Source organism: Stigmatopora argus, chromosome 19 (genome assembly GCF_051989625.1).
Source record: "Stigmatopora argus isolate UIUO_Sarg chromosome 19, RoL_Sarg_1.0, whole genome shotgun sequence".
Classification (NCBI taxonomy): domain Eukaryota; kingdom Metazoa; phylum Chordata; class Actinopteri; order Syngnathiformes; family Syngnathidae; genus Stigmatopora; species Stigmatopora argus.
The window spans coordinates 6,724,223-6,751,204 of record NC_135405.1 but is presented as its reverse complement, the minus strand read 5'-3'; the positions used below and the strand labels follow the sequence as shown (position 1 = coordinate 6,751,204).

At 37.8% G+C, this 26,982-nt stretch overlaps 1 long non-coding RNA gene across 1 annotated transcript in view; it reads left to right on the top strand.

Moving 5' to 3' along the window:
- Nucleotides 1-59: 59 nt before the first annotated feature.
- Nucleotides 60-26,982, top strand: part of LOC144064944 (uncharacterized) — a 43,349-nt gene continuing 16,426 nt past the window's right edge. Inside the window, exons 1-3 of the long non-coding RNA XR_013296929.1 lie at nucleotides 60-152; nucleotides 7,685-7,747; nucleotides 21,754-21,818. This is a non-coding gene — a long non-coding RNA (uncharacterized LOC144064944). The remainder of the gene's footprint in view (nucleotides 153-7,684; nucleotides 7,748-21,753; nucleotides 21,819-26,982) is intronic.

Sequence of the window (26,982 nt, the reverse complement as noted above, 5' to 3'; positions counted from 1 at the left end):
TGATTGGTCGTAAGTTTGGACGCCTTTACACGTCATTTACAAGCGTCATTTTTGGAAGAATTTCAGCCAGCGAATTTCCAGGTGCTCCCCGGAACACGTTCTTTTCTCGGCGTGACGTGAGGACACGCTGCTGATGGCCAAGCGGATCCAAGGTAGGACACCTTTCCACGTCATTTACAAACATTATTTTCGGGAGAATTTCCATCAGCGAGTTTCCAGGTGCACACACACGCACATCCATCCATAAATCACGCTTTACAAGGATTATAGAATAGATAAAGCTTGATTTAAGGATGGGTGGATGGTTTATGTTAACATTCTCATGCTATGTTTGTCCAAACTGAGCATCGTAGACAGTTGAACTTGTAATGGTGGCTAGAAACGTCTAATAAACCAGTGATTTAACTTCTTTACCTTCTCTAAGTGGGTAAACTCAAGCTTTGGGCATTTGCAAGGGTTATCGATGAGTATGCCTGACTAGAAATATTTTAACTTGGTACTCTCTTGTGGCAGTTTTAAGCATTACACTCTGCAGATTTTCTGCTTGTTAGTTGCATAAACTACGCAACAGAACTACTTTTGTGTCATATTTTCACTTTGGTTTACAATTTTTAACAAAAATAACACCCAAACATTGCTTAAATAGGTCAAATTCGTCATCCTCTCTTTTGAAATTGACCATCAGTTTTCCTTACCTTTTCCTAAAAGGCATACTGCTGCTTCTGTATACCTAATTTGACAGAAAATTAGTCAATTATGCATTGTTTCTAACCTATACATTAAAAAAAAACATCAGATGCATGATGGAATTGGAGAAGGTGATGTAGACAGTGAACCTTCACATGAAACTGCTTCTAAACATTTCATTTAGTACCATTTATAATGCTCTTGTTCATCCATGCATTGCTTATGTACAAAATCGTTCTAATTGGATTTAAGGAGAGAGCAATATAACTATTCGCTGCAACAACTGAGACTCATTCATTAAAATGGAAACTATACACTATATAGTCCATATCAATTCCCTGACTGTAAAACATTACAACCCTTAATGTCTGAGCAATCAGTTTGGACACTTCAGTAGTGCAGTTAAATTTCAAAACATGATGCAATTTTTCATGACGCCATCATTCTAGGAGGTGATCCTAGTACAATTCCAATACTTAAACGTACTAGACAAATTAATATCTTGTTAATAACAATCAAATGCACTATTCAATAGGAGTTCTACAACACTCCCATCAAGAAACATCAATGGGGTGTTATCCCATTTGACTAAATCTGGATAGAATCGAGGATTCTTTAATTGTTTAATACACAGGTGTCAAAGTGGCGGCCCGGGGGCCAAATCTGGCCCGCCACATATTTTTGTGTGGCCCGAGAAAGTAAATCATGAGTGCCGACTTTCTGTTTTAGGATCAAATTAAAATGAAGAGTATAGATGTATATTACATTTCCTGATTTTCCCCCTTTTAAATCAATAATTGTAATTTTTTAATCATTTTTTCGGTGTTTTTAGTTCAAAAATCATTTTGTAAAATCTAAAAATATATAAAAATATTTTCTGTTTTCCACTTTAATATGGAACATACTGATTAAAAGAGATTTTCCTTTACTAACAAAAAAAAGATCAAATAATCTAGCATCTAGTACACATGTCAAAGTGGCAACCCTGGGGCCAAATCTGGCCCGCCGCATCATTTTGTGTGGCCCTGGAAAGTAAATCATGAGTGCCAACTTTCTGTTTTAGGATCAAATTAAAATGAAGAGTATAGATGTATATTACATTTCCTGATTTTCCCCCTTTTAAATCAATAATTGTAATTTTTTAATCATTTTTTTCTGTGTTTTTTAGTTCAAAAATCATTTTGTAAAATCTAAAAATATATAAAAAAAGCTCAAATAAACATTGTTTTAGATCTATAAAAATGGAATAGTTAGAACGTTTGATCCAGTTCTTTTAATCCATTTATAAAAAAATAATTCTAAATATTATATCTAAAATGGTCCGGCCCACATCAAATCGAGTTGAGGTTAATGCGGCCCGCGAACCAACCCGAGTCTGACATCCTTGGTTTAATACATGAATGTTTAGATTATCTTGCAAGAGGATCTGAAATGATTATCCTATAGTGCGTCTTGGTACCAGATTTAATACCCAGGCTATTTTCTAGTGCAAGGTCCACCCTTACATTGTTGTGTTACAGCAGAAAGCGACTGTTTTTTGCCTCACACTGATGATTACAAGGTTTTGTTGTTGTTGTTGTTATTGTTGTTTTTTTGCAAACAATAAGGCTTTGGACCAAGACAACACCAATACAGCTACTGGTAATAATCTACAAGATACTGATATTTTCATCATGCAAGAAGTCTGCAATGTATTCCAGGGCAAGCCCACAGTAGAATGGATTCCGGGGAGATAATTGGCTGCATTCTAGAGGCCTCTCACTCGCACGTGCGCAAGGGGAAAGGAATTGTGCCTTGGGGGTCTTCTTCTGTGTTGGCTATATTCTCCTGTGGTGGCTATCTCGCAATGTGCTAATGATGAGAGAGCACATAACACGGGCTGCAGCAGAAAAAGAGAGAGAGCGAAAGCAAGAGAAAACTGATTTAGATTTGGAAAGCAACATTATTGGGATTTTTTTTAACTGTAGAAATTAGTACAATCGTATCACGTTATAAATTATCGGAAAAATAGAGCGATAGACAGAGAGAGGGGGAGAGTGAGGGGGAAAAGAGAGAGGGAGAGAAGGGGCCTGGGGCTGAGTGTGACCCATGGAGTGGAACTCTGCGTGACGCAGGTGCAGGAGTTCAGTACCCGCACGTCCGCAAGCGATTCCTGTTCAACAAAAGGAGAAGCTACTGAGGATCAGTGGCTACACAACAAAGACAGGTTGGCTGGCTGCAACAATGATTGTGCATAGGGCCAGCATGACCTTATGATAAATTAGATCTCAAGACTGTATAGTGAATGCATATTTTGAAAAGAAACTTTTTTTTTTTTTTACATTTTGTCACGGTCTAACTTAATGCATCTGTTTGGATTTTTAGGGGTTCATGAGATTTACCGATATATTAGATGCATTAAGGGCAGTGTGCAAAAGTATTCCGCATCCGTTGATTTAATATGTGCATGACCACACCTGAACACACCCTTTGCCGCTAATTAAAGCATATATTTGCATTCCTTTTAAATATGGTACCTTCACTTAATGCCTTCTTGTTGGGAAGCAGATAGATGCAACAAGCACACTTCAGGCCAAAGGCTGTGCCCTCTCCCAGTTTACTTGTAATCTATATCAACAACTCTGCATTAATTAAATAACCCTGATAAAAATAAAAAATAAAAATAATTGGGCTCCAAGGATCAATCGATATTGACCTATGGTACGTTGCAACCAAGTTTCAAGACAATCAATTTACGAATAACAGCAGAATAGAACGTTTATGTTATTGCTTACAAGAAGAAGATCAAGAAAAACTACTAAGAATTGAGAGTTTCAGCAAGCCCATCGCCACCTTTTTTTTTAAAAACCATTCCATTCATGCTCTGTGTTAAGAATATCATCATGATAGAAGGTAAGCTCATCTGTAACAACTTCAATGTCCCTGCTGTAAAAAGCATCCACACAGCATGAGCTCTTTTTGATAGATTGAACCATGCTTGTGAGATAGGAAAAGGTTTGGATATTTTTTTTCTTTTTGACCTGACTCCGCTTTAAACTCCTTCAAACGTTGACGTGTATATTGTTTTAGTTAGCTATATGCAGAGGTTTGTTCACAAATACATGCTAAAGTAAGCTCTTTTGTAAAATCTAAAAATATATAAAAAAGCTGAAATAAACATTGTTTTAGATCTATAAAAACTGAATATTCAGGGCTTTTAATCCAGTTCTTTTAATCCATTTATAAAAATAAAAAAATCTAAATATTATATCTAAAATGGTCCGGCCCACGTGAAATCAAGTTGACGTTAAAGCGGCCCGCGAACCAACCCGAGTCTGACACCCTTGATCTAGTAGATATATAACACAACCCCTACTATTATTATATTACTACTACTACTACAGCTCTATCTAGTGGATGATTAACACAATCCCTTACTACTACTGAATCGTATTATCCGATGCGCCTTATATATGAAACAAATTTTAAATTAAGCCATTTATTCAATGTGCACCTGAAGCTTAAAGTGATTCTCATGCATCTGATTTCGTTTGTTTGTTTTCAGTAAACATGACACAAAGTGTTACTTTACGAGATAAACTGGTTGACAGATCCAGCTGTGAGAAACTGAGGCCATAAAAACTCCGCACATGTGGAAGTTAAGTCTCGCATCCTGTGTCGGCCTGTCATTTTGCCAAAAAAAAAGAGTGAGAAAGCACGTTGCCATCAGCAAAGCCTCTCAGCACTCTGTCACCCAATGGGCTGTAAAAATGCTTATCCTACACACACACATACATGCAGACAGCCGAGTGCAGGTCGGGAGTAATTCCCGCTCGCAGCACTGTGCTCCAGGCAATGAAGGCGCTGGATATTTCATTATTCATTAATTTACTGTTTAACAAATCCTGTCATTACTGAGCCGGAGCGGCGTTCTCTGTCTGCGCACACACACAGACGCACAAAGACACAAACACACACGCACTAAGGCATAGTAGCGGGTGTCAGGCGTGGCAAATGGGCCTGTTTGATCCTGGCCTTCTCAACAAACGTGTAGAGACCCATGAATAATAAGAAACGCAGAGCTTTGGCGGAACAAGTAAGCGTGACACCACCTCACAAAAAAAGCCCTTTAGCGTGCAGCAAATGTCCGCTGGGGCCTGCAATAGACGCCTGAGGTTCTTTATATGAAAAGACAAAACAAACAGTTGGCATAAGTGTGATCGATATGAAAGGCAGAGCCCCAACCACACCGAGGTGAGAGCCACACTGGGCCATTTCATTTTTTTTGTTTTTTTTTGTTGCAAATGTGAAGGTTAGCCCAGCTGCTGTTTACTACCGATGTTTGTCTTTGGCTGCTTGCCATAAGAAAGGAAAGGCGTTGTTACTGCTATTATTACAGAATGTCTGCCTCTGAAGTTTTGATGGTCGTATGAATCTGGCTTGCACCTGCGTTCCTCAAAAAGCATGTAATAAATATATATAGGAACAAGACAAGACAAATGTATAGTCAAATTGATTTGCTTTTTGTTACCATATTTAGCAGCGGCATAATTCCAATATAGTAATCTATTTGTGGTACTTTGATTATGTTACTGACTACATTGTGTGACAGAAAACTAGTAAATGTATCTGAATACATTTCTAAATCATGGCAAGACATGATGGAGTAATAATACATTGGAATGAAATATTTGTACTGTTTTCCTCTCTAAATGTGCTATGAAGAGAATTCATTACAAAGGTGTTTGTTTGTTTCAAATGTGACAACACATCATTTTGTTTTGGGGGAAATAGAGTACTATAAAATAAAATAAAATGTGCATTTGCTGCCAGAATCTTGTCGTTAAAATGTGAACCCGAACGTTCTTTTGGGGGTCAGCCGTGGTAACTATTGAGCTAGTGCAGATAAGTTTGAGGAAGTATTGTGCATCTACGTAGATGCAACTGAAGCTTCTGTATGATACATGTGGAAAGCTTTTAAAACAGCATGTGAGACAATTTTTGTGGGAATGCCTTGACAAAGTCAAAGTATCCCATATGTTATTGCCCGTTTTTTTTAAAAAACCTTGGCAACATAACCACTCCCACATTTCAGACCTGATTCACACCAGACCCACCACGAAAACGCCATTGATGGTTATTTTTTTTCTACCAAAAGAATCATCAGGAAGAGACCTAGACTTGCTTAAAGGATTAGTGAAACCAACAGGAAAATGGACCTGAACTGACTGCAAAAATCAACAGAAAGTGAATCAGAATCACTGGGGAATTGACGTAGAATCCATGGTAGCATATCAACAACCATGACGGCATTCCCACTTAATTTCTCCAGAAAAGTCTAGTCAAAGAAAAAATACAATGTAGTCGACAAACCCCACCCACGTTTAGTCAAAGCTTAAAAATAGTAATAATCCAAAAAGAAAACAAGTAACATTCCAAGAGGAACGCACTGCGTATCTTTTTGCGTTGCCCCCCCAAGTACACCGTGACCTGTGGGTGGTCACCGGCTTGATGTCATTAACATGTGACATATGTAGAGCTGACGAGGAGTGGCTGGAGGCCCGTGTGCGCCTTCACGGACGGTCTTGTGTCTGCGGGGTCTGGCTGAGTGTGGTCTTTGTCAACAGTCGAGCAGCGAGTCAGTGTCTGATGTTACGAGTCAACGTGGGGATCAGTATGCATGACAGACAATGTGCATGGATGGTAGCTCAGGGTGTGAGTCGTGGCTGCTTGTTGTATTGGGAGGAGGGTGTCGGGGGCGGAGGGCTTCAAGGAATGCTGGCAGTCAGAGTCCCTTAAGGACAATTTGAAGATATTAAGTCAATGTGACACAGTTGCTGAGCCAAGGAAGCTTCCCAGACGGCTCAAGGTCACATAGAGGAGGACGCGCTCATGTCACGACGCCACAAATGCTCATTTGGAGAAAAACGCCATGCTACACCATCATACTATCATGTGGGTGTTAAAAAGAACTGTACAGGTGATATTATTCATACTGCAGAAGAGTGAACAGCATTTTTTTCATATTATCTTTATTATATACACAACAGTAGAATGTGTTGATCTGGTCATGTGACAGGTTTTGCTGAGGAATGCATCTATTGTCGTTTTATTTTTAAATCGTAACATTGCAAGCAATGTTCCCTCTAATTTTTTGTTTGTCTGGGCAGAAAGACAACCTCCCTGAGCATTCCGAGTACCGGTGTGAGCAACATCATCATTGCTCGCTATGGACACACACCAGTATCACACCTGTCATAAGCAGGTGTATGTCTACTACACATAAATGATTTAGTAATAATAAAACGTAATGATTAATATCTATGAATGGGTGGCCAGGCGGATGAGTGGTTCGCGCGTCGGCCTCACCGCTAAAAAATAAAATAATAAAATAAAAAAAATATTGGATTTTATTTTGTGCGCTCCATATGATTTGCTGTGCGCAGAGAAGACGAGAGTAGTGCACAATTGCGCACGCACGCAGCTTAGAGGGAACATTGATTGCAAGGATAATAAAAGGACTTGAATATGGAAAGTCCAATTTTGGCATTTGACGAATATTTATTAGTAAAATATTAGTATTCGAATATGTGGTATTGTACTATTTCGGGGTGTCCAATGTGGGGGTCCAATCCTGTCTGCGGGTTGTTCTGCCTGATAGGCACCTGTAGCTCATTCACCCGCACATTGAGAATCTTGCTTTTATTTTGACATTGGTGCTGTAAAACTTGATATTCGCAAGTTGTGTGACCGATGTAGCGCACTTGTTTTGCCCATATTCATGTTTGCAGAAACATTTTCCAGTCAAAATGGCGCCATCGATGGCAGCCAATGAGTTAACAAGAGAGTTATGATTTGCTTTACTAATGACCCTTAAATGCATGATTCCTTCATAATATTGTCACTTTTCTGGAGCGATAGCAATTGATTTGCACTATTTTAATTGCAACATTGATTATCATGAATTATCTTTTATTGGACATTTATATTTACATGTTTTTTTTGTTTTGTTTCCTAGCTGCTGCTCTTAGCTGACTGGGTTAGGTTCCAGTGCCCCCCAAGACCCTTGTGAGGATAAGTGGTAAGGAAAATGAATGAATGAAGATTTCATATGATCTATTTAGTTCTTACAAATGTTGGTGAAAAATTGTATAAAAGAATGATGAGATGTTTCTGTATGATAAACAATCAACTTTCAATCATTTTACATAACCCTTCACAACTTGTCAAACTATTTTGATAAATATAAGTAAATATTATAATAAATATTTTTGTTTTGTGTTTAACCTGCGTGCAGCTGAGATCGAGCATCCCCCACGCAATTCAATACGCATGTATTCCAGAATCCCTTGAGAATTTGTTATTATTAGATCTTTATTGTTTGAAGCCTGCGTGGGTCAGAGCAATTACAAACTAATGAACACAAATGCTAAAAATTCATTACAGGCCAGATATAAGACAACCAGACTTTTAAAACAAAACCCCCAAAAATGAAAAAAGCAGTCTAGAGAGGGGACCAAAGTCTCTTAATCCTGCCAAAGGCTGAATAGAAATACTATAAGAAGGGATATCGCCAACAGTTACGACTCAATGCGTGTGAATGACAAACATTTAGATGTAATAAAGTAGTCACTATATGAGAAATGTGGATTCACTATAGTCTGCTAATCTGAAGACATTTAAATGAGTCTATCATTTTTGTAAAAATGTATAGTATATGTATATTTATATATATATGTATATGTGTATATATATACATATATATGTATATATATGTATATGTATGTGTATATATATGTATGTGTATATATGTGTATATATGTATATATGTATGTGTATATATACGTATGTATATATATGTGTATATATATGTATATATAAGTATATAAATATATATATATATATGTATATAAGTATATAAATATATATATATATATATATATATATATATATATATATATATATATATATATATATATATATATGTATATATATATATATATATATATATTTCTGCAAAAGCTATTAGAGTGCTATAATTATTATTATTTTTCTCTCATAACAAGCGGACCAAGTAAAAAATTGTGCATTATTGGACTATTTTCTTGTGTCAAAAATTTGAAATAAAAACATTTATTTTTTTAAAAATGAGAGCAAAATTAATGCATATATATAATATTAAAAATGTCATATACAATAAAGGCTTTTGATTTGATATACACCATCATGACAAGGCTCAGAACATTATGAGTAGTTAAAACAGTTTCTCAATTTTCAGTCTTAGCATGGAAATATTTGAAGCCCCATTTAATTGATTGACCTTGTTAAGTACCCCTCCAAGCCTGCTGGCATTATGAATTGATTTACTTTCAAAAGAAACATTTGCACGGTTCCTCTTAATCCCTCCTTTTAAATAAACACAGCTCTTGTGCACTGAGGCGTGTCACTGAGAATGGAAGAGCAAACACAAGCACTCATTGGCCTTTAGTTTATCTTTTGGGCTAACGAGTTGGTTGATGATGTGAATTTTCCACTAGAGTTTGGTTTGTTCAGTCTTCCTTTTGGTTATTTACACTGCTTCGGCTACGTTACTCAATTGTTTTTTTAAATACATGAAGTGCTGCATACGTATGAGTTATGAGCAGTTTAAGAAACATTCACAATTGAACAGCATTCATCATTTGATCATGCATTAAACAAAGTCCATGTCAGATCAATTTAACCTACAAAATCAAATCGCCATATCTTTCAGTCTCTTGTGTCCTTCCAAATTATAATGTAAATGCCTTGCAAACAGGTAAGGCGTGACTGCAGATTTGGTAACAACAATTCTGGCGAGATAGGAAGAGGGGAGCGCGTCTGATCATTTGTTATCGGAAAAGATGATGAGGGGGAGAAGAGACAGTGTATTATCTGCTGTGTTTCAGATATAATAGAAATTCATCTTTGGCTCACAGACTGTGTGAAAGAGAGAGAGAGAGAGAGAGAGTTTGCCTGGGGGCAATGGAGGTCTCTGCTCGGTGTCTGAACAAAATGCCTAGTCTGATCGAGTGTGCAAGGCCATGAACCAACCATCTGCCCCTATAGCATCAAGCGCACCCTCATAACACTTCTAATACTCTTTATATATGTGTGTGTGTGTGTGTGTGTGTACATGGGAGTGTGCGTGCCTATTAAGGCTAGACAGAGATATAGCCACAAGTCCAATTCAGTTGGAATGCACAAGAAACAAAAGCACTGTCGAAAAGGACTGCAATTAAGAGGAAATATTTCAGAAAGACTTTTTATTTGTAGCAATAATTGTCTTGAGCAATAGAGAAAATGGATGAATGGATGGATAGGTTCAACACTTGGATGCACTATTTATGTAAACTGTATAGAATTTTTCAGAACACTAGGGAAATAATTACCGTATATACCATAAGTCTTAAATTTTTTCATAGTTTTGTTGGACCTGTGACTGATACTCAAGTATTTTTTCTCTCTCTGACCACTGATTGCTTCTTATTTTTAGTTTTTTAGGCTATAGTAATAAAAAAAAAACATGTAACAGATGCCCATTTAGCTTGTTGTTCTCTATTTTACAATCGTTTTAGTGACATATCTTGGCTCTTGGTTTCTCATCTCATCTCGTTTTCTGAACCGCTTTATTCTCACTAGGGTCGCGGGGGGTGCTGGAGCCTATCCCAGCTGACTTCGTGCCATGACACCCTGAATTGGTGGCTAGCTAATGATAAAATAAAAAAGAGGCCTCCCAAAAATGGAATTTATACTCCAGACTTAGATATTTTTTCCCTCTTCAATTGTGCATTGTTTGGGACTTATACTTAGGGGAGACTTATAATTTAAAAAAAAAGATACCTCTGTTTTTTTTGCCAATTGGGCAACAATTTAAAATAGATCTTTTTTTCTTTTCTGGGAGATATTTTAAACTTATTTTTGGGTGTGGATAGTTTTTCTCTATTAGGTCAAGTTTTTTTCTTCGCCTTATACCTATTTACTGTTGTTCCTACATACTCCCAAATAGTAAAACCTAATAGTATTGGAAAAATAGACATTGCAATCACACCCGTTTCGCTCTTTTTTTTTTTGACTATTTGAAAAATATTATATAGCAACTTACATGATAAGCACAACTTCTGTTCTATTTTTTAAGAAAGCAGTGATCTATAGTCCCAAAAGTTGACTTGATAAAGAAGAAAGACCAATTTTGGATTCCGTTTCAGTTCTTCAGGGCTAAAACAACAATACTTGTGTTACCCAGTGTAAGAATTTATGGGTAGTATATTGGGTAATCCAGCCAATGAAACTATGATATCCACTTTGGCTGAGTGTGAGACAAGGAGACAAAAGGGACCATGGTGTGGCCAAAGGGCTGCTTGGGTTACCTTGGACATCGTCACAAGGGCTTTTCTTGACGTCTACCGGAGAGGACAGGAGGAGGCCCGGCTGTGACACTCATCCCATCTGAAGCCTCCATCTGTACTGGTGTCTCCCCACCAGTCAAGTAGCCAAACACACACGTATAGCCAGCAATGCGTATGGTTCTAATTGATTCTGACAGTGCTCACATTCTGTTAGGCCCCACAGTGTTAGTGCATGTCACTGACCATAACCAAAACATACACTCCTCTAAAGGAGCTACACCACAGGACACAAACGCGGACACCCGAGGAACAGCACAAGACAAGGGTGTGGGGAGGGTGTCCGAGGGAAGGAGAACAGATGCCTGCGGGTCATGTCATGTCTCTGACATTAGGGCAAAGTCAGGGGCAATGTAGCCAGTGGAAACAAAGTAAGTAGCCATGCTTTATGATGCACTAGGCCAAAATATGTTGGATCCAGCATGACTGCTTTGCCAAAAAAAACAACGATAAGAAAAGACTGTTCAACTAAGAATGGGCATTAAGAGGAGAACAGTGGTCATTCTTGGGCATCTTTCAATTTTCTCTAATGGTATAGTCATAATCATAAAGAGTTTTCTTTTGAAAAAATATTAGGAATTTTGGTGGATTATTCCTCGTTTCTTTTTCACTCTCTAAATATTTGTTGATCAGTCACAAATCAAAATGTATAGTAACTGGTTAGTGACAAAGTATTTAGCAAAACTTTATAACCATATACATTCAGAATAAGCTCAGAATTATGCAGTTTTTCTTGTCAAAATGCTTTATTTTCTTCACTTTGTGAATGTTGCACAAGTTGTTGAAAAATGAATGGGTACAATGATAACTAAAATGTGCTAAATCTACACTCAGTGCATAATAATAGAGAATAATAGAAATTTTGTCAGAAAATGCCTAAATTCCCTACACAATTCAAATCGATGATTGTACTGATGCTAAGTTTAGCACTTGTGTATTTTATATTCATAGTTTTTTTTATCTTGTCTTATTGATCTCCTCCCCATCTCTTTTTCGTTTTACAAACTAAGTAAATTCAAAAATATGAATTGGATCTGTGTTTATTCTTACCAGTGAGTATGAAATCCAAAATAAAGATGGCAAGAAAAAGACCCATCTATGATTACAAAAACTACCTCATTGGCTGTCAGTACGGTAATACTCGTGAATTATTATAATAGTCCAGTTTGAAAGCAAATAATATTCGCCATGTTGAAATACAAGTAACAAATGCAAACTGAAATCCCCTCTTTACCTTCTTTAACTCTTTCTATCAGATTTCAGAATTTTATTTTGAAACTGTGCCAACACATTTAGAACTACAGCCTCCTGAAAATTGAAAGACAATGGCACTAATAGAGCGAAAACGTTTCCTGTGCGGCAGTTACTCTTCTGAGTCGTTGCACATAGACACAAACACACATGCACGCAAGGAACAGATTGGGTTTGATTGACAGCTCTGACCTCAATGTGCATTTTTCTCCTATCCCGCAAGGCACAAACACACAATCACGCAGACAAACAGATAAACACACCTTACATGTGTGTACAAATGTCAACTGACAAAAACTTTTTTTATCAGTTCATGTGGTGAACGTGCATGTATATTAGTGCATGTACCATTACTGGAGAAGAAACATTTAATCTCAAGTCTAGTTCAGGTTTGTGTGTTTGTGTTCGGTGCAGCATAAAACGAGAAATGCATCAACATGACTTTAGTTTTTGTCACTCTGGGTTAAGGGTGCTCAAGGATTTTCAAGGACATCTTTAATCCAGTTAAAGGTAAATTAATAAAGCTAAGGGTTCATTCATTCATTCATTTTTTGAACCACTTATCCTCACAAGGGTCATGGGGGGTGCTGGAGCCTATCCCAGCTGACAGCAGGCGGTGGCCAGCCAATCGCAAGGCACTAGGAGACGGACAACCATTCATGCTCACACTCATACCTAAAGGCAATTTAGAGAATTCAATTCGCCCATCAGGCATGTTTTTGGAATCTGGGAGGAAACCAGAGCACCTGAAGAAAACCCATGCAAGCCAGGGGAGAGCATGCAAACTGCACCCAGGAGGACCGAACTGGGATTGAACCCAGTACCTCAGAACTGTGAGGCGCTAGCCACTCATATCCCGGGCCTAAGAATATAGGAGTAAGTTCATTTTAGACCACATGTGTCAAAGTTGCGGCCTGGGGGCCAAATCTGGCCCGCCGCATCATTTTGTGTGGCCCGGGAAAGTAAATCATGAGTGTGAACTTTCTGTTTTATGATCAAATTCAAATGAAGAGTATAGATGTATAGGGAATATTTCCTGTGTTTGCTCATTTTAAATCAACAATTGCAGACGATTTGTACAAATTTGAATGTCCAAAAATGATCTATCGATCAGCATGATTTGAAAAAGCTGTCAATTTATTAATCAATTAATTTTGACAGCCTAGTTGGAAGACATACTGGGCCTCCGGATGAAATCGAAACTACAACGTGGCCCGCAACAAAAAATGAGTTTGACACCCGTGTTTTAGACCGTCCAGAATGGGGGAGGTCTCAAAATGTTGCTTGCTTTGTTACTGCATTTTACTCTTGGACAATAGTAACTAAAATTGCCATTCCATTATTTGTGGATGGTTAACAATTATATTTAGTCGGCATACACATCGATGTTAGGAGCCTTATTTTCTCTTCTTTTTGTCAGGGTAGATCATTTGCATTCATTAATTAGGGATTTACAGTAGAGAGCATGCGTGGTTTATAATTATGCCTCTGGGCTGATGAGATGTTTTGCGAATGAGCCAGGTGGTTGTAAATCATTTTGAACTTGTTTTAGACACATCTAGGATGTCAAAGATAAAGCTTTCATTTAATATCCAGAAATTAAACTTTAAAACGGTTACAATAGAAAGTTTGACTTTTACCATTTAACATTGACAGCAGTATTATTTTTAAACTAAACCTTCAGTTTGGGTTTGGGTTTTTTTCATCTTCATATGTGGCTTGAAATGCAGCAAGCTAACTGATTTACAAATAGTGACTAATAGATAAGTTGTACATTTATGTGATAGATCACAGTTCAATTAGAGTCTTGAATCAGCCAAAAGCTACGGATAGGGACAAGTGGTTCATATACTGTGTACAGACCACTTACAAAGGACATTGAAATATTGTTCATATTAAAAAAACTAAAGATCGTCATCAATTGTAGATCTTTTTTTTTATTATTGCCGTGTACAGGCAAAACAATCTGGCCGCAGTGAGTCAGGTCCGTAGGTTGCTGCACATTGTTTGCTCTCAGATGTTGGCTAAGAACGGCCAAAGGCAAGACAAAATGAGTGTTAACAAGAGGGGATACCAGCCGCTTCCAGCACTGAGTCTCCACTCGCTTGCCGAAGCCCACAGTGGGTGAATATTCATCCCCAGCTCTTGTAATCGCGTTGACTTAGGTGCGAGTGAAAGCGAGGATTCGTATTTAAAGCCTGCAGGGCTTCACAGAATGAACACTGCATTGTTTGTATTGAGCGAACTAGAATATTACTGATTTGGAATATTGTTGCTTCTAATACAGTTTTATTTTCATTATATTCACAAGGCAAATACATCAGAGTAGGTTGTGTTTTTTATGGTTTAGTAATAAAAAGCCAAAGAGTAAATAAATAATATTATAGAAGATTTATAATAACTTCCTCAGCCATTCCCAGTCAAAATGCTTACAGGTTTATTGCCTTCAATGGCAGCCTGAGAGTTAATCTTTAAACTTTCTATTTGAGTTTTCCAAGAAAATGCCTCTGAAGTTCTGCAATTGATTCATTTTACGTTAAGGCATCGGAAGAGAACAGATGGCAGCAGCAGTGATTCAAATTGTTCTTGTTATTTCAGGCAAAATCGAGAATATTCCAGTCCTGTTATCTTGGAATCACATTTAATTTGAATGAGTTGACTTAGTCGTTAATATACTTCATGCTGTGATGTGACTGACATGAAAAATGGTGACAAAGAGAAGCAAAGCATTTGTGCTCTTTTTGTAACTTAAAAAAGAAAACTTCATTATAGCTCGACACACTCAAACAAACAAACAAACAAGCAGATAACGAAGGCGGTTCGGGAGATGGGGGTGTCAAAGTAGAAAGCGAGAGGGGGCTCACCATCTTCTCTATTAAATCAGGCTGACAAATTCTCGCTGTTAATTTGCGTTTGGTTAATTAACTAATTACTGAGGATGTCTGAGGGCGAGGCTGTCTGTCAGACTGTATCAGTAATTATTTTCATCGTTTTAATTAGACTCACACATTTCTACTCTCAATTTCTCATCCCCTCCAAATGTTTAATTTGTGGGAGCCCACGCTTTATGACAGCAATGCGGGTCCTCTTGAACTTCCATATATATAGATTATTTGTGGTAACCTATGAAATCGATCAGAAATGTGCCAAACAGTTGAAAAATAAGTTATACTATTGTATTTGAACGCCACATAATGAACAATGTAACACATCGAAAATGTGAGTAGAACTGGACCATCATCTGTCAAAGTTTTAGTCAGGCTCTATTGCATGAAGACTCTGTTAAAATTACTTTTGCCAAAGCAAAGAATGTGATTTATTGTTTATACAATGTATTATGAAGTTCCTAATGTGTATTCATTCATATCTATGGACAATTTTGAGAGGTCAAATTAGCCTACCAAGTTCCTAATGTGTATTCATTCATACCTATGGACAATTTTGAGAGGTCAAATTAGCCTACCATGCATATTTTTTTTAGATGTAGTAGGAAACCAGAGCACCTGGAGAAAACTCACACATGAAAGTCTGAACCCACCCACCAGTGATTGAAGCCTCAATCTCAGAACTGTGAAGCTGACATACTCTTCCATGATGCCCTCCTTATGTGTATGAAATGATCCATTCATTCATTTTTCTGAACTGCTTATCCTCACAAAGGTTAAGGGGGTGCTGGACCCTTTCACAGCTAACACTGGGGACTCGCTGAATTGTCTGCCAGCCAATCACAGGGCACAACGAAATGGACAACCATTCATGCCCTCACTCATACATAGGGGCAATTTAGAGTGTCCAACTAGCCTACCCTGCATGTTTTGGGGATGTGGGAGGAAACCGGAGTACCCGGAAAAAACCCACGCAATCCCGGGGGGAATATGCAAACTCCACACAGTGAGGACTGACCTGGGCTCGAACCCACAGCCCCAAAACTGTGAGGCAAACACGCTAACCACTTTCTGCCGGGCCACTGTGTATGAAATTATGAATTTTAAATGTAGTTTACGTTTTTTTGGTCTGGTAATTTATGAATGGTTACCAGCAGCCCTCCCAGTTAAAATGAATTTGACATCTAATCATCTATAGCCAATGAGTTAAAATCGCAAATTTGTCATGAGCCCTCTTTTCATCTCATTAACAACATTTTTGATTGGTCACTCTCAGACCTCCCAGTCAAAGACTTGAATGTCTGTCTCCATCAGTGGCAGCCACTGACTAGTTCATTTTAGTTTGGCTCCATTTTTTTCCTTCTTTCCAAACCTAGCTACAAATCCTGATGATCTCAGTACTGTTACTAAAGGCCTGTAATATAACAGTTTGATTTAAACACCCATCCATTATTCCCTAATAAATACTCATCACCATTGTGGCTTACATTGTATAGTCAAAGATAAAGTCTAATGTACAGCATATATGTACATTCCATACAAAACTCAGACCAAAATCTCCACGGCTGAAGTTGGAGCACTCAGCAAGAACACTAACAACTACTACTTGTAGAACAAGTATTGGTTTAATGTTAATTATCCACAGCAGATCCTCTGAAATCACCATTGTAACCACAAGAGTGATCAATAAGCCATTTCATAAGAAACATTGAAAGTTTTGCAATGGAATGTTAGAATGCCTGCAAAAAAAAGTTATTTATGAGTGATATATTGAGGGGAAAAGCAGCTTCATCTGTTGTCCAAAGTCATTATCTCCAAACAATATTTGTTAGATGTCTGCCTTTAACTCCTCAGCAAAAATAATCGAGGTTTGTTTGCCTCAAAGACATAAAACAAAAAAAGATCAGTCACAGTAATCAATAAGAGATGTATGATTTCCCCCGTGAAAGCTAGAAAGTGCTATTCTTATAGATTGGTGGATCTAGAAAAGGTTTTCTGTCTTTTAGATGCGTATCTCAGCAAACATTTATTAAATATGTGTTTATCAATTAGGTTATTTAATTAGGACCACAGTCTTCAATCACCATAGGAAACAGGATTCATTGTTGCAGTTCAGAAATTGGGTTTCTTTTTGGGTTATTTTGTATTTACTTTAACTTCATTTTCATTTAACTGTCTAACCAAAGAATCTCAAGAAGATTTTTTGATTTTTTTATGTTATAGTACGGCACAAATCTTCTTTAACATTACCAGTAAAAGCAACTAACATCGTCTTCATGTTTAGTTCTTAAAATGCCCTAACCAGCGTTCCTCAAGATTTTATCAAGGTTAATGTAAGAGTTTCAAATACATTATAAAGCCACCTTAGACTAGAATTTAATGCTAACACAGGGTCAAATATCATAAACAACAAAAATCAGTCTCTCTTAAAAGGTCTGAAAATTTCTCAGCTACACTTTAAAACCACAAAGATGTCCAAAACTTTGTTACTTTTGACTTGCCTTGTCTTTTAATGGCTTAAATATTTCATGCCGGGAATTGGTTGCCTGATCAGCAGTTTTACGCCAGGTCAGATGGAGGCAGAACGGAGGCTGTAAACAGCAAGCAGATCTCTGGCAGAGCGGCCAAACGGCAGATTTCATCCCAGGAAGCCAACTTTAGAAAACGGGCAGAACTAATGAGGACGCTGAGCGAACACACGCACACACATACATAAAACAGGCATACCATCCACACCCACATCCACACACAGCGTCTGAGCATTTGGAGGCCCCAGGGCCCCGGGGCCAGAGCAGCCCAGATACCTGATGGGAGCAGGGACATCAAAGCTGCAGGATTAAAGAGAGGAGAGGAGAGAGTGCCTTAGGCAGGAAATGCTAACTTATTATCCGCTTCCCAGCTAATCCTGTTATCTACAGAATATAGCTGTGTTTAACCCCCCTACACACCTCCCTCTGACAACACACACATATGGCATACACACAGAATGCAGTGTTTTTTTGGGTTCAACAGTCTCCCAGAGCACCCTCTGGTACCACTTGGAACCCCTAAAAACCATCTGCTTGTGAATCTTTGTTCGAAATAATGTAAACGTACCAAAGCATCTTTGGCCGTAGAAGTTAACCCAACAGACTGCTTCCTCAATGCGCTTCACTTTTTACCAGTGACGTAATATACCCCCTGGCAAACATGCTGTGGGTCTGTCGATTGTGATCGCCTCGGGCCAAAAGAGGAACCAAAGCATTTTTTATTTGTGTCTCAACATTTTCCAATCATAGACACTGCTATATTTGGAAAATAGCTATTTAAAACAATGTAATGATTCACATCTGACTTTCTCAATGCTGGCATTTGATCAATTTACCGTAATTCCTCTGCAATTACAAAAGTATAAAAATTAAGCAGTGGACTTTCGTCAGCTTCTAAGTTAAAAACCAAGTTTCTGTTATTATCATGGTGATCCTAACTCAGGGGTGGGCAAACTATTCCACCATTCCAACCCATAAAGAGGACACTTTTTCGCCAATCTGGTGTCCTACATGTGGAATCATTGGATTGCAGTCAGATGCATCATGTTTTCTGCAGAAATCTCATTGGTCAAAGTGTCTGTGCTGGATCGGTTGGATCTCACTTCAGTGTTTGGACAAAAATGGAAAAACAGTACATGAGAAGAAAGTCAGAATTCTATCAATCCATTTTCGATAACCTTTATCCTGACTAGTGAAGTTAAGAGCCTATTCCAGATGCTTTCAGGTGAAAGGTTTGACATCTGACACCCATTCAGACTCAAATTCAAACAATTCTATCTCAGAGTAGGAATAGAACCCACTATATAACTCTAACGGACAAGCCATAGGTTTAACAGACTGTACGGTAGATTGACTTTATGGAAAACCAGTTCTGTTTTATTCAGGAATAAAATCACAAGAGGTTTTGCAAACTAGTTGAATGGTGATGGTGGAAATTTACTTTGACTGGAATCATATATTTTGTTTTTAATCAACTCAAAGTTGCAGTTGCTGTTTTTTCTTTTACAGATATACTAAAATGGTGTCCTCGGTTGATGTATATTATGCATTGTATGGTTTCTAGAGAATAAGGCTACTGTGGCCAACAGTTTTCCTGTAATATTTTATCATTATTCCTATTTCATTCCTGTTTATAACCTTGAAATTTCTGATTATATTGTAAAGCATTTTCAGATTTTGTCTTTTTAGGACTTATTTTTGCCAAGATTGTACTCTAAAACATTTAAAAACTTCATTCCCCTCAAATGTGACCATTAGTTGACCTTGACCTGTTGTGAATAGAAAATGTCCTAATATCCCATACACCCATGAAATTACATTGACACAGCCAGCGTATGAATAATTTAATCCACAATGTATTCAGTAAGTTTACAGTCACTTTGACCTGTGACCTTAAAATTCAAATCAGTTCATATTTCTGTCCAATCACATTCCAGAGCCAGATACACTAAAATTCCCCTGTGGTGGATATTCATAACAATACGGAAGAATGTGAGGCCACGGTGTCCTTGTCTTTTCACCTTTGACCACTAAAATCTATTTAGTTCATCAGAAGGTCACAAGAGTGAGTTGGTGTCAAAATTTGGCAAAAATCCCTCAAGGTGCTTTCGTAGATGTACATGCACTAGAATGGGGCGGGCAGGCAGACGAATGGCTGGACAACCCGATAACGTTAAGCCTGCAGCCTCAGCTTGTGTACAGAGGCGCTAAAGTGCAGAAAGGGAGAAGCTGAAAGGAAAGGGAAGTCCTACCATATACTGTTTATATGAATGGGCTACTCTTAAAAAAAAGGATGAAAAAAAGTATACACTTAGCTAATGCATGTTGATGAAGTGAAATTGTCATTAGGCTAATCAGCGCTAAACTAATTGGGAGTCATGGACCCTCCTATCTACTAATTCTAACCCTAAACCCCAGCCCATATCTGCCAGCAAATAGAAGAAAAGCTGGCGAGAAAAAGTGAGGGAAAGAGTAGAAAACCGGAGTGAGGTAAAGAGAGGAAGAGAGAGATGAAGCCTAATTAAGAGTGCTGGGATTTATGCAAATGAGACTGTGCTGATATGGTAATCGGAGCCTGCAGGGCCGTAACAGGCTGTGTGTGTGTGTGCTTGCAGGGGTGTGTGTGTTGTGTGTATCTACGAGGCTGACAGCTGGCTGTGAGGAAGGTCAGAGCCAATCAGGCTCTTACTCTAATGCACACTGCCCTCTGGCCACTGAGCCTTCTTTCTCGCTCGTGTGCTCTTCTTCACGCTCTCTCTCTCTTTTTCTCGGTGTCTCTCTGCCCAGCGCCATCATCCCAACCACTCCCTCTAACTTGTCTTTCAGAAGGCATCTTGACTGCGGACAATCTCAAACTTGCACTTGTAGTAATTGACCATTTATCCGATACAAGGTGTTGAGTTGAGAAAGTTTCTTCCCTGCCATCGTAACGGCGTTAAAGCACAGTCGAATTTGCTGTTTGTTGGATGCCCTACTTCATCATGGGGTTAGTTAATTGTCAAGCTTCACTTAATATCATGTCCAATTGGCTATTTGATCATAATGACTCTCAAATGTAATGGAGGGAATTTAGATAGTTCTTTATAAACACTATACAGGTGTTGAAAGCACTTTACAAAGCCTAACATTCACCTGTTTGAATACTATCTATTCAACTGGCTCAAATTAGCCAGATGTACTGATCAGGAGGTAATTTACTGGCAACCGAATTAGACCACGGGCCAAACCAGAGTTATGTTAAGGATACTGAGTTAGACTGTCATTTAACATATCATGAATAGGACAATTAATTAAAAATCTTAACACTGATGCCATGGACACTAGAGAAGTTTGCAGGATTAAGATACTTAGCCTTGGAGAGTCTGATTTTTCATGCAGTATCATCTTGACAATGGCCAAACAGGTCTCCACCTGTTTGGCCATTGGAAAACAGTTGAATTTGCTACTCTTTGTTAGAAATACTCAATTTCCTCATTAAAAGAAGAGCAAAGAAGAAGTATTTCATACTGTGAATTACTGTGAATTGGTTGGTGATGAGTGTGAAGAGCCATCATCCAATATGCAGCCGTATCATTTTTTAAGGTTCCTCCCATGAAAATGGTCTCAATTGGATCTTTCCCAGATGGATATTTCCATGGTGGATATATGGAACAGTCCATCTGGTGTCCTACCCCCCATCAGTTGTGAATAGAAAGTCAGTTTGTTAGTGGTTAGATAGCAGTTTTACAAAAGTTGCATTATTAAAATCCATAGTACTTTTTACTTTATTTTCACATGAATACTTCCTGTGCTTTTCCTTTATGTGATATTTTTGATTAACCAAAAATTTGTGTACCCAGTGTCAGTCATGCAGATTTGACAATTTTAGTGGCACTTTTTGGTTAATAGTAGAACTTGGGACGCATTTTCTTATGGTCAATACATGGAGTAGGTCAATTTTATTGTTTTTTGACATTTATTGTTTTAAATCTAATAGGCATTTTCCTTTCCTTCCATCAGGCATATCCCCCAACTCTGCAAATTCACAACTTTCTGGACTTCTGCTCGTATATCCTGCTGTCTTGGTACGTTCTACCTTCTATGAAATACTTAATGTTCATTTATTTTGCTCTTTCATAATGTTTCTCCTTACTCCAAAGCATTTTACGTATTTTTCTCCATGTGTTAAACAGTAACAAATATAATGAGGATTCATTGCAAATGAAACATGATGGGTAGAAGCTCCTCTCCAATGTAATATTCTGATAGTAGTGCCTTTACATGGCCTGGTACTGAGAAAAAGGTTATCTCGCAGGATTATGCAAAACTCTGCATAATAATTGCTCCAAAATAATTAAACTAATATCATTTTCATTGGGCCAGTGAAAAATATCAAGACAAGAGACTGTTTCTTCTCAATTGGTTATTTCATCACATCTACATTTGGATTTTTTTTGTGACTGTTTTTCTTTTGGCAAAGAAAATTCATTTATATTGTGGTGCGGCTTTTTAACGTCCTGCTATTTTCCCTTCAATTAAATACTGCAGCCAGTCCGGTTGCCCTAGTTATGTAATCCTCCATTAAAACAGGTAGTTTGCCAACTGTTATCTGGATAAACACCTTTATTTGGCAAGATGTAATAACTTTGTTAACACATTTGTGGGCATCCATCATTTTACTACAAGCCAATTTTTATTAGATTTATCTTAAGTGAGTGTATGAGCATTATAAAAAAAAAATAGGAAAAAAAACACGCACCACTTGTTAACATTTTTTTGCACAATCCAACTCACTTACACAGCATACATTAAAACAAACATACCATGTTTCATGTCAAAGCTAATGACAGAACAACATTCAACAAATTTGCCATCACTCTTAACAGCAAAGTGCCCAACTCCTCCCTTAGTTTGTAGACCTCACAGGAGGATATTTTACAGCGAGGTTTTCCATAATTATTAAATGTACACACATACACACACACAGAACCCAAGGCCATGTGGTCATATCAACACATCTGAATGTAATCCAGTTAACACAGTGTCCCAAATGACTAAATTAATCAGAGAAATACTATCTGCCTCATCTCTTTGCACTGCTTTGATGTGCACACACAAACACACACACACGCACGCACACATTCGCGTACATTTTGAGTAGAACAGTGATCGAGCTGAGAAATGACTTTACCTTCGCACATAATAAGACCCCAATCCCGTGGAGGGGGCCTGTGAGATACTAGCGATGCTCCAACAGCCCCAAGGCCTCGGAAACACACAAACACACACTTCCGAGTGCAACGGATCAAAAAGATGCATAGTTTCAGGGCTGCAGATAGATAGGAGGAAAAAAAGAAAGCATAGCACAAAAGAAGAATCAATCCTTGCTTTCCGTCCAAATGACGCTATTCTTAATTGGTGACATTACTTTGTAGGCACAACAAAGGCAATAGTGCTTTTAACTCTTCTTATCTGTTAGGCGGATGTTAAATCAGTGCAACAAAGGTGCAGTGTTTCGAACTGTTGAAGTAGGAATTTTACAATATTCTTTAATAACAACTCGTATTCGCAGCGAATGTATTTTTTAGGTAGAGTTGAAGGAAGAAGGCAGCGTGACAACAAGCCAAGCTTCAACTTTCTCATCGAAGCAAGTTGGAACATACACTGCTTAAGGCTAGCCAAAAAAACGCAATTGTCTCGCACATATTTTTCAGGCTGGTTATTTAAGGTCATACTATGTGTAGATTTACATTGAACATTAAATACAGTGAAACATTCAAACCCAAACAATTGGGTCCTGGGTTTGATCCTAAGTCGGTCGTCCTGTGTGGAGTTTACATGATCAACCCAGGCTTGGGTTTTCTCCGGGTAGTCCGGTTTTCACCCACATTCCAAATAATGCATGGTAGGCTGGTTGAACACTCTAAATTGCCCCTAGGTATGAGCATGTGTGCGTGCTTGTGTATATATATATATACATGTGTGTATGTATGTAAATATATACATACACATATACATACACATATATACATACACATATACATATATATACATGCATATATATATACATACACATATATACATACACATACATACACATATATATACATACACATATATGCATATATATACATACGCATATACATATATATATACATACATACACACATATATACATACTCATATACATATATATACATACACATATATACATATACATACATACACATATACATATATACATATATATATACATACACCTATATACATATAAATACATACACATATAAACATATATATACATACACATATATACATATATATATATATACATACACACACACACATATATATACATACATACACATATATACATACACATATATATACACATACATATATACATACACATATATACATACACATATATACATATATATATACATACACATACATTTACATATCCTCATTAAGAATATGTTAGTTCTTTTTGTATATCTTGATTCTCACATTGTTGACACTGAAGCCAACCTATAGAATGACAATGTTGCTCCAGGTTGTTAGCATTGTCACACGGTCCAACATCTCACGAGTGCTTTGCGTTGATTAAAAAGGAGCATATTAGCAAGACTCGGTGGCTTAGAGCTAAACCGGTACTCAGAGGCTGGAACCGCCATTAAAATAATGAAAGCAATAAAAGCAACAACAATTTCAAAACCTTTGGAAAACATTTCATAAACCATCAGGAGCCAATTAGAGAAGCCAGCGCAGGCTTGCTTGTGCTTTGTGTACGGATGTGTGTGTTGGGTAATAGAGCGTTGCAGCGCCCGGCCCGGTTGTGCCCCGCAGGCCCGACCTTCTAATCATTATCTGTCTGTCTTATTACGCTCCAAACCGGGCCACTCTTAAATAAAATATGCAAAGGTTTCTTAAATGATGACCCGAGGCTGCGCGCGCCGCCGCTGCTCTACATGCTGTTAATCTGAGAAATGCAAATTCCCTTCGTCTCACACTCGCCTTTATTAACTTTTTTGAATTTAAAATTCCACGAACAATGAGTTCTGTCAGCTTCTGAAATTATATTTTCTCTGCTCTTTTTATGTGCGCACGGAAGCGAGTTTAGAGCATGAAATTACCAGGGGAAATATGAGTGGTTTCATCTCACCCGCACAATTTAATTGGCTGCTTTGCAATTATTAGTTTTTGCTGCTAAACTTTTTTTTTCTTTTATTGTTGCTGTTTCCTTAAAGGGGACGCTCACAACAGGAGATAGGGGGGTGAGGGGACTACGTCTGGCTGGCTTCTGTCTGGGTGTGCGTGTTTGTGTGTCGGCAATTTCAGAACCAACGATTAACCCCCGACTCTGATTGGACATCTACTACCATGTGATTCATACAATTCGATAACAGGATTTGTATTACTGATGCGGAGAGATCAGAGAGAACTACAAATGATTGGATCTTCTTTTCATGGACTGAATTTACCTCATATTTGAAGTTCATGAACTCCAGATTGCCCACGCAGTCAGGGTCAGTTCGTATTTCTTTTTTTAATCAGTATTTCAATATTATTTGCTCCGGCAAAAGAATCCAAACTTTTTCCTTCCCTCTAGTGTAGAGGATAAAATCCCTCTCATTTCACTTCTTTGGTCTAGCAGATTCATAATCAATGTAATTCTTTCATTTTCCTTACCGCTTATCCTCACAAGGGTTGCAGAGGGTGCTGGAGCCTATCCCATATGGGAACAAGGTGACCTGAATTGGTGGCCAGTCAATCACAGGGCAATAGGAGGCAAACGACCGTTCATATAATTTATTCTTATAATTATGTAAACAAGGGCTTTTAACATTTATCAGACGATCAGGACGTCAGACACCATTGAAATGTACTTAATGCTACTGCAGCCTTTCTATGTAAATCCATTGCAATTACGTTGATTGATTGGTCATGTAAGTGCAGTGTCGAAAAAGTACCATAAGTACCGGACCAGAATTTCATGCCAGCGATTCGAAAAATACCAATGCAGTGTCATTCCACCGTATTTCAAGAAAGGCTGATGTCAGGACTGTTAAGGGCGAAGTTAATGAAAGGCATTTGTCCAAGACAGTAACAATAACTTTAAGCATCTTGTCCTTGAAGTCAGTTGTTGATTTCTTTTGTCCCTTGGGTCATTGTCCTGTCACATCATCCACCTTCTCTTAAGATTCAATTGGCAGAAAAATAGACAGACAAGGCCAAAAAGTAGTTCCAATCCATATTGCCTAGTCTACCACATTTCAAAGTCTGCATAGGACTTAACTCATTTACTGCCAGTCCCACTGTGTAAAGTATTTGTACAGTATTGCTGTGGTACTGGAAAAACTTAGATTACGAACTCTAATTTACTCTTTGATACGCATTAGGGATATTCTGTATTAGGGCAATGCTTTTTGGAAATCATAGTATATATTTACATCGTATTGATAAGGCTTTAGTTCACGTGTCAAAGTGGCAGCCCGGGGGCCAAATCTGGCCCGCCGCATCATTTTGTGTGGCCCGGTAAAGTTAATCATGAGTGCCGACTTTCTGTTTTAGGATCAAATTAAAATGAAGAGTATATCATTTTGTAAAATCTAAAAATATATTTTAAAAAAAGCTAAAATAAACATTGTTTTAGATCTATAAAAAATGAATATTCAGGGTTTTTAATCCAGTTCTTTTAATCAATTTATTAAAAAAATATCTAAATATTATACCTAAAATTGTCCGGCCCACGTGAAATCAAGTTGACGTTAATTTTGTTATTTTATTGCGTAATTAAAAATAACTTTAACAACATGGTTTTACTTGAAAGCAAAAACTCAAATGAAACGTATCTAAATCTTAATTTTTCTTTGTTTTGGTATAAATAAATAAAAAGTTAACAAGCAGCAAACTTTTGTGAGATTCTGCGTCTTTCACAAAACGTCATCGAGACTTATCATGAATCTTATTGAACAAATGAAAAAAAAAGTTCACCTCAGGCTTGCGTGGGTTTTCTCTGGGTACCTCCCAAAAACATGCAAGGTAGGCTGGTTGATCACTCTAAATTGCCCATAGGTATGCGTGCTAGCATCAATAGTTATCCGTCTCCTTGTGCCCTGCCACCGATTCAGTGAGTTAGCTGGGATAGGCCACAGCTCACCATGTGAGGATAAATGAAAATGAATGAATGAATACGCGGATAATTGTTGTACTGAGTTGTTCTCAGGCGCATATATCAAGTCTCCT